This window comes from Neovison vison, chromosome 1 (genome assembly GCF_020171115.1).
Source record: "Neovison vison isolate M4711 chromosome 1, ASM_NN_V1, whole genome shotgun sequence".
Taxonomy (NCBI): Eukaryota; Metazoa; Chordata; class Mammalia; order Carnivora; family Mustelidae; genus Neogale; species Neogale vison.
Window position 1 is genome coordinate 118,260,001 of NC_058091.1, and position 9,862 is coordinate 118,269,862.

The window sequence follows — 9,862 nt, forward strand, 5'->3', positions numbered from 1 at the left end:
TCATGCCATCCCAGGTTCCTTTATTTATTTATTTTAAAGATTTTATTTATTATTCATTTAAAAGTGCAGAGGGAGAGGACTTGGACTCTGACTGGACTTGGACTGCTGAGCTGGCAGTCCAAGATGGGGCTCTATCCTAGGACCTGGAGATTGTGACCTGAGCCAAAGGCAGATGCTAACCATCTGAATCCCCCAGGTGCCCCAGCCCAGGGCTCCTTTAAAAGGAGGAAAAACTTGTCCAGTGTCCTGGAGCCTTTTTAAGTGGTGGCCCTCCCTACGTGTGATGGGAGTAAATAGATTAGAGTGGTGACATTCCCCAGTGGGGCCAAGTGCCATCTTGGTAAAGATACCAAGGGACCTTGGTGCCATGAAGGTGCAGCCAGTGAGAAGTTCAGGGGCATAATCCTGCAGAGGTTTGCTGGGTCAAATACTGGCTTTGGCTTACAGATGGAACCATGACTGGTGATGGTTGCAGGAAGTACACAGGATGGGGTCAAAGGCTTTGAGGCAGCAGCTTTGGGCCAACAACTCAGGACGTTTCTGCCAAGGTGAGTTTTGGTGTGGGGGGACTTGGGAGTCCTATTTATTCAATACTAGAGGCCAAGCATTGTGCAGAGATGGACAGTTAGCCAAGTGAGATTCATAACATTTGGGAACAGGTGGTTTTGTGCTGGTAGCAGCCACCTGTTTGTCTCAGTAGGCAGCTGTAATATGGACCACAAGGTGGCAGCCGACAGCAACTCCAAATGAGGACTTAAAACACTAGTTTTAAGAGATGAGATTTGTATTCTGAGCCACCAATAAGTAGAAGCTTGCTTTGGCAGAAAAAGAGGTGGTATTTGGGGAAGCTGTTTCAGTGCAGCCTTGGCTCCCTTGCCAAAGATTGCTTTTTATCCAATTTTTCTGCTGGCTCAAGTGATGTCAAGTGGTTTGCCTGTGTTCACACGCCTTGTGATTGTTTAACCTGGATTCCACTGTGAAATGCTAGTAGCTCCCGGCCTTTCTGTTTCCCACCAAAGCCAGCGAGCAAGCAGATGGGTTTCCTCTATAACCTTGCTGATTTTCTGGCCCTTAAATGTCACTTTTTAGGCTAGGGCTCCTTGCCAATTTCTTTCCTCATGACTTAAATTAGTTCCAGGATGTATTCTCCAACATCACTCAAGGACTCTGGGAAAACCCAAGGAATATACAAGGTAGAATTGTAGCCTGTGGACATAAAGAAGCCAACAGAGGCGGCTCTTCCGCTGCTGGCCAGCCCCCTCCCCCTACATTGGTAGATTGAATACCACTGCCAATCAATAATCATTGATTAGCTATTCAGGGATCAGTGCTAATAAGTGCTCTGGGAAACAAGCCTCAAGATTTGCCTTAAAAGGGCGCCTGGGTGGCTCAGTGGGTTAAGCCGCTGCCTTCGGCTCGGGTCATGGTCTCAAGAGTCCTGGGATCGAGTCCCGCATTGGGCTCTCTGCTCAGCAGGGAGCCTGCTTCCCTCTCTCTCTGCCTGCCTCTCTGTCTACTTGTGATCTCTGTCTGTCAAATAAACAAATAAAATCCTTAAAAAAAAAAAAAAAAGATTTGCCTTAAAAGACTTAAATCTACTTAGGAAAACAAAACCAAAGCTAAACACTGAAAGTCTATATGCCATGGGCACCTGACTGGCTCAGCCTGTAGGGCATGTGACTTTTTTCTTTTTTTTTTTTTAAGATTTTATTTATTTGGCAGAGATCACAAGTAGGCAGACAGGCAGGCAGAGAGAGAGGAGGAAGCAGGCTCCCCGCTGAGCAGAGAGCCCGATACAGGGCTTGATCCGAGGACCCTGGGATCATGACCTGAGCCGAAGGCAGAGGCTTTAACCCACTGAGCCACCCAGGCGCCTCAGGGCATGTGACTCTTGATCTTGGGGTTGTGAGTTCAAGCACCATGTTGGGCATAGAGTTTAATTTTTAAAAGTGTATGCTGGCTACTGTTAAGTGGTAAATGATTATGGCCAGAGTGAATTCTACGTGCAGGGCAGAAAGGATGAATGACTGCTGGAGTGACCCAGAGTAGGGTTTGTGGAGCAGGGGAAGGGTGAGACCAGTCAGGCACCTTGAAGATGCTTTCCATCCTTTATAGGAAAACCAGAATGTCGGATGGTGTCAGGAAACTCTTGTCAAAAATTAGGGGGCTTTTTTTTTTTGGGTAAAAACGGATGTTGACTATTAAAAATGCCTAGGAAGATCACCTGTACAGCCAGTTAGAAGGCAGGGAGAGGCCTCCTGGAGCACAGCCTGTAGTGGGTGACGTTTTGGGGCAATCTGATCCATCTTCCAGGGTCTGTTTGCATCACAGCTTCACATCTCCCCACCAGCCTGGAAGCTCACCAGCTAAACCCCACTACCACTACTACCACCAACAAAGGTTGCTAAGGATTTGTAAGGGATTTGGGGTGCTGACAGCTGAAGATAAATTTCCCTAGTTCAACACTGACTTTCCAATATATAAACCCCCTTTCCCTGAAACATAGTCCCCCTTATAGGTAGTGCAGGTAGCAGTTTTAAGTCTGTGATTCGCTTAAAGTCCTAACTAGATCTTCAAGAAGCAGCTACCATATGCCTATGTTAGGGGCTGGGAGACAGATGTTTTTGAGAAGGATGTGTCCTCTAGCCCCAAACATGAGGGCTCTCTGGGACATTCCTTACTCGGGTGCTTGGCCTGGGCCTCCAGCATGGGAGCATGGGCCCATGGTGGCTAGGATTTCCCATCCCTGCCCTTGTTTCCAGAAGCCAGGCCTGCTGAGAACTAAAAGACAGGCTCACTCATGATCAAACTCTTCTCCAAAGTTTGGGAATATGTGGGGTCATGGACTTCTGCTGCTTTAATGCTGAACCCTTAGAATCGGTTGATCCTTTTACTTCTTAAAACATTGGAGAAAGATGGGACAAAGGAGTCTTGTTGATAGCACTTGTTTCAAAGCCCAAGGGTGAGAGAAATCCTGGTTTGGTCACTGTCCTGGAAACAAGGTTTGTCTATTTCCAATGAGTGTGAAAGACTCTTGGCTCTCAGAGAAAGTATCAACAACTTGGGTAAGAGGGCCATTTTTGGTTAGGCTGTCAGGACAAGGACGTGGTCTTAGGATGCTATGGAAGGAATCTGGTGATCTACCAGCAAACAGACGACCAGGCTGGAGGTGGAAACAAACGTATAACAGATCCTCCTGTTGCAAACTTTGCTCCTTGCCGGCACCTCAGGCAGCCGGTAACTTTCCCAGAACTGCTGTAATCCCTTCCTAAGAGGTTCCCTGCCTCCACTTTGCCCTGCCAAGGTTATTTTTTGGAAACACAAATGTGAACAAGATATTCCCCAGCTTAAAATCTTTCAAAAGCTCTGTGTTGCCTTCTAGAGTCTTCTAGAATCTAAATGAATGCTGAACTCCTTACATGGCCTGACAGGTCCATCAAAACTTCGCATCTGCCTACCAAACAAAACAAGGCTCCAAGTTCCAGGACCCAGCTAACCTAGCTCGCTATCTTTCTCAGCTTCTTTGCATGCAGTGGTCCATTTCAGGGAAACTCTCCCACCCCAACCCACTCAGGGTTCCCTATTCATTCTTCGTTCTTCAGACTAAATATCACCTCGAAGAAGCCTTTCCTGAGAGAAGTTACTCCTTTAACATCAAATGAGGTGTCTCGTTAGTGCCTGCAGCATCTCTTAGCTTGAACAGGCTGTTGAAACTGTGAAAATTTCTTCTCCATTGTGACACTGAGCCTTGCTCTGGGGGCCTCGCTCAGTGCTTCGTGAGCAGTAGCTCCTTCGTAATTCTTAGCTGCATGAATGATGTCCTTAAAGAGTTGTCTCTGAAATGTTGTATTATCCCCTTATGTGGAAAGAACACTTACAAAATTTTAAAAAAATCTCTTCAAAACTAAATTGGGAATATGAAAGTAACTGAGAAACATCCTTACTACAGAGTTTCTCCAGAATTAGGGAAGGCAGACCTAGAAATACACACTAAGTGATAAGTGGCTTAGCCATTATGGCTGGTTGTATTGGTGGCTTTCAGGGAGGAGAGAGCAAATGCATTCCACGGGAAGGCTAGTGGGTCTTCTGTGACCCGTGGGTCACCATGACCATCTGAAGTACACCTTACAGTTTGGACTAACAGCAAGAAGCAATAATGGTGGCTGGCCCAGCTGGTGCCCCGTGGAGTATTAGAGAAGGCTGGGGCTTCCTTGGCCAAGTCTAGGAAGTGTCTTATTTTCAATTCTTTTGTTTTTCAGCTTTACTGAGGTATCATGGACATACAATAAAGTGCATCTGTTTAGACATCCAATCTGATTGGTTTTTACATACGGATATGCTCATGAAATCAAGGTAATGAACACATCTATCACTCCAGAAGTCTCCTTCTGTTTGTAAGCCCTCGCTCTTCCCCACCCTCATCTCCAGGTGAATAGCGCTCTGCTTTCTGTCATATAGATAAGTTTGCCTTTTCTAGAGTTTTATCAAAATGGCATTGTAAGGAATGCATTCTTTTGTAGTCTGGGTTCTTAGCGTCATTGTTCTAAGACTCCAGTGTTGTGGCCTGCCTGAGTACTTCTTTATTGCTGTGTGTGAATTCCACTGTATGGATATGCCACACATTTTTTTTTTTTTAAGATTTTATTTATTTATTATTTGACAGACAGAGATCACAAGTAGGCATAGAGAGAGGAGGAAGCAGGTTTCCCGCTGAGCAGAGAGCCCGATGCAGGGCTCGATTCCAGGACTCTGGGATCATGACCTGAGCTGAAGGCAGAGGCTTTAACTCACTGAGCCACCCAGGCACCCCACACTTTCTTTTTTTTTTTAAAGATTTTATTTATTTATCTGACAGAGATCACAAGTAGGCAGAGAGGCAGGCAATGAGAGAGGAGGAAGCAGGATCCCTGCTGAACAGAGAGCCGATGTGGGGCTCGATCCCAGGACCCTGGGATCATGACCTGAGCCGAAGGCAGAGGCTTTAACCCACTGAGCCACCCAGGTGCCCCTAGGCCACACATTTTTAATCCATTCACCTGTTGCTGGGCCTTGGCGCTGTTTTCAGTTTTTGGCTAACGTGACCAACGCTGCTGTGAATACCCATACACAAGTTTTTGTGTGGACGTACATTTTCAGCCCTCTGGTCACTGGGTCTAGCAGTAATTCTGACTAACATTTTGAGGACCTGCCCGACTGTTTTCCAGGGTGGCTGTCCCATCTCACACTTCCCATCAGCAGTGGAACAGTTCCAGTTCCTTCTCTTCACCGGTACTTGGCCCATTCAGTCTTTTTATGAGAGCCATTCTAGGAGGTGGGAAGAGCTTGGATTTTTATCTCGAGATGATAGAGAGTCAATTAACAATATGAAGGTGAGGATTGATGTGCCCAGGAATGCTGGCTGCTTGGGAAATACTTGAACTGCAGGCAATAGGAGGCCAGATCTGGTTCTGCACAGTGACCACACTGGGGCACTGAGTGGTCATGGGTAAACCACTCCGTCAATAGTGACCACAATACACATTCAGCCTGCTAACGGGGAAGGGAGGGGGTGAATCCATCATTTGATTGCTCAGTTTTAGAAAGGGAAACTGAGACAGAATGAGGGCATTAAGGGGGAGAAATGAAAGGAATTGTTTAAAAAAGTTACAGCCCATAGAAAGCCTGGAGCCTATTTCTTTTTCAAAGTGCTTTATTGGAAGCCCGTGATAAATGCATGGCACAAATCCAAAAGAACAGCCACTTGAAAAATAAGCCCTGCATGGTTTACTGACATATCAAAGAGGCCATTGTGAGGAAAAGGGCATCTTTAAAAATAAATATTAAGCGGGAGAGGATACCCAAGCCCAGGGAATAAGGAGACCTTAAAACAGAGTGGGGGGAAAATGGCAGCCAAGAATCAAGTGGCATTAAAAATTTTTGAGGAATACCAGCAAAAACTGTCAAAGGAAAGAACTCTAGCTTATTTAAGTGTATGTGGTGGGACATGGTGGGGCCCAGCGGTGATACAGGAAGTCAGTTTGACACTCCAGGGGCATCAGTTCATTCATGTGCAGAAAGTGTCCTGAGGGATGAACAATCAATGACTCTGTGACATCTTTGCCTCCATCACACAATTTCTCTTTCCCTCAAAATTAAAAACCACAACTTCTTTCTTATCATGGAAAATTTCAAATGTTAAATAAAACAGAAGAGCAGAAGAGACGACCATATACCAACCACCGAGCTTCCCCAGTCACCAGCATTCTGCCTATCTTGTAGTTGCTGTATTTTATTTTTCAATATTATCTATTTATTTGAGAGAGAAAGAGAACACGCAAACATGAGGGAGAGGGAGAGAATCCAAAGCAGAATCTGCACTGAGCACGAACCCAATGTGGGACTTGATCCCACAGCTGGGAGATCTGGAAGATCTGAGCCATAACCAAGAGTCAGAAACTTAACTGACAGACGCCCCTGCTGTCTTGTATCTATCCCTATGCCCACTCCCTGCTCACCCCTTAGTTATTTTTTTTAAAGTCAGGCTTATTGAGATCAAGTCCCACATCAGGCTCCACACTCAGTGGGGAGTCTGCATGAGATTGTCTTCCTCTGCACCCTCCCCCCCAATAAATAAAATCTTAAAAGAAATTTAAAAAGTCAGGCTTATGAGGTATAATTTACATGCAATTACAATTCACCCTTTATATGGGTACAGTGCTGAGTTTTGATACACAGATATAGTTGGGTATCCCGTATAATCATATTATCCTGTATTATGTGGGTGGCCATGGTGCATTTGCAAGGGTCCTTATAAGGAAGGAGGGAGACAGGAGAGGTAGAGATGGAGATGTGATTGCAGAAGCAGAGGGCGGGAGAGAGAGATTTGACCAGGAGTGCTGGCCACGTGGAAAACACTTGAACACCTGCAGGAAATAGTAGACTGAACTTGGGTCTGCACAGTGACCACTCTGCCACAGAGAACGAATGGAACCTTGCCATAACCTCAGAAAGATATCGCATGCTGCCCTGTTGTGGTTGATACCACAGCAACTGCTGTTTTGGTCTAGTTTTGCCTTTTCCAGAACACTAGATAAATAAATGGGACCATTTATCTAATGTTTTCTGTCTGGCTTCTTTTGCTCAGTATCATGTTTTGAGATTTGCCCATAATGTTATATGTTTCAGTAGTTCATTCCCTTCTGTTGTTGAGTACTGTTCCATTTAGGAGGACGTACTGCAGTTATTTTAGTCACCTTTATTTTATTATTATTTTTTTTTAAGTAAACTCTGTGTCCAACATGGGGCTTGAATTCATGATCCAGAGATCTAGAGTCTCATGCTCTACCGACAGCCAGGCACCCCAGTCATCCCTTGATTTTTTTTTTAAATGCAGGCATTTTTGGGTAAAATTGAAATATACAAATCTTAACTCCATCCTTCTTCTTTTCTAAGATTTATTTATTTTGGGGGGTGTCTGGGTGGCTCAGTTGGTTAAATGTCTGCCTTCAGCTCAGGGTCCTGGAATCAGGATCCCAGGGTCCTGGGATCAAGACCCATTTCAGGCTCTCTGCTGAATGGAGGAATCTGCTTCTCTCTCTCCCACTGGCCCTCCCCCCTGCTCGTTTTCTATCTCTCTGTCTCAAATGAATAAGTGAAATCTTAAAAAAATAAAAGATGTATTTATTTATCTTTAGAGAGAGACAGAGATGCGATGGAGAGAGGGGCTGAGGAAGAGGGAGAGAAAATCCACAAACATACTCCCCACTGAGCATGAAGCCTGACATGGGGCTGGATCCCAGGGCCCTGAGATCGTGACCTAAGCCTAAATCAAGAGTCATTGCTCAACTGACTGAATCACCAAGGCACCCCAACTTTGCCCATTTTTTGTCTTTTTTCTTATTAAATGGTGGGAGTTCTTCACATATCCTAGGTAAAGTCCTTTGTCAGTAATACTTTTATTAATATTACTATTACCAGTAATAAAATTTTGTGAATATTTTCTCTCTGTGGCTTGGCTATCCATTTTTTTTTTACTTTTTTCTTTTTTTTTTTTTTAAAGTAAACTCTACCCCCAACGTGGGGCTTGAACTCACGACCCTGAGATCTAGAGTTGCTTACCTACTAAGCCAGCCAGGTACCCTATGACCTCATGGCTATCCATTTTCTGATGAACAGAATTTTAAAATTCTGATGAAGTCTTATTTATCATATTTTTCTTTTATTGTTACTGCTCTCTGGGTCCTGTTCAGAAATCTTTGCTTAACCTCAGGCCTTGGAAATATTCCCTATGATTTCTTCTAAAAATTTTATGGTTTTAACATTTACATTTAGCATTATGACCCATCTTGAATTAATTGTTGTAGATAGTGTCAGGTATGTGTCAAGGCTCATTATTTTTTCTGCAAATATCACTTGTTCCACTATTAATTTGAAATATTTTCCTTTTCACTCAAATCAGTTGATTGTATTAAGTGTGAGTCAATTTCTGGACTCTATTCTGTATAATTTCATGTCTATCTTGATGAAAATCAGTCTTGCTTACTATAGCTTTAGAGTGTCAGATAAGTCCCCTAGCATTTTTCTTTTTCAAGATTTTTTTGGCATTTTATATTCTATGTAAATTTTAGAATCAGGGGATACCTGGGTGTCTCAGTTGGTTGAGCATCTGCTTTTGGCTCAGGTTGTGATCCCAGGGTCCTGGGATCGAGCCCCACATCAGACTCCCTGCTCGGCAGGGAGCCTGCTTCTCCTTTGTTTGCCGCTCCCCCTTGCTTGTGTGTGTGCTCTCTCTCTCTTCCTGAAAAATAAATAAAATCTTTAAAAAAAAAAATTTAGGGACATCTGGTTGACTCAGTCAGTTAAGTGTCTGCCTTCGGCTCAGGTCATGATTCCAGGGTCCTTCAATCAAGCCCCACATCAGGCTCTTCGCTCAGCAGGAAGCCTGCTTCTCCCTCTCCTACTTCCTCTGCTTGTGTTCTTCCTCTGCTACTCCCTCTCTTGCCATGTCTGTCTCTGTCAAATAAATAAATAAAATCTTTAAAAAATTTTTTTAGAATCAGTTTATCAATTTCTAATAACAACAACAAAAAGTATTCTCCATGATTTTGATTGGGATTGTTTTGACTATATGGATCAGTTTGGGGAGAAGTGACTTATTAACATTGCCAAGCCTCTCAATCCATTCATATGATATATGTCACCATTTATTTAGATCTCCTTCAATCTCTCTTAACAAAATTTTGTAATTTTTAATTTTTTTATTATTATTATTTTTATTTTATTTATTTATTTGACAGAGAGAGATCACAGTAGGCAGAGAGGCAGGCAGAGAGAGGGGAAGGGAAGCAGGCCCCCTGCTGAGCAGAGATCCCGATGCGGAACTCGATCCCAGGACCCCGAGATTATGACCTGAGCCGAAGGCAGTGGCTTAACCCACTGAGCCACCCAGGCACCCCAAATTTTGTAATTTTTTAAAAAAAGATTTTATTTTTTTATTTATTTGAAAGCAAGAGCTTGCATGAGCATGAGCAGGGGGAGTAGCAGAGGGGGAAAGAATCTTAGGCATACTCCCCACTGAGCACAGAGCCACAGACACAGGGCTTGATCTCAAGACCCTGAGATCATGACTTGAGCCAAAAACAAGAGTCAGATGTTTAACTGACTGAGCCACCCAGGTGGCCCCCAAATTTTGTAATTTTTTAGGGCAAAGTCTTTTGTTAAATTTATTTCTGAGTCTTTTTGTGATTTTTTGGGTAAAGATTATTTATTTATTTATTTAAGAGAGAGAGAGAGGGATATCACAAGTAGGCAGAGAGGCAGGCAGAGAGAGGGGGAAGCAGGCTCCCCGCTGAGTAGAGAGCCCAATGCGGGGCTGGATCCTAGG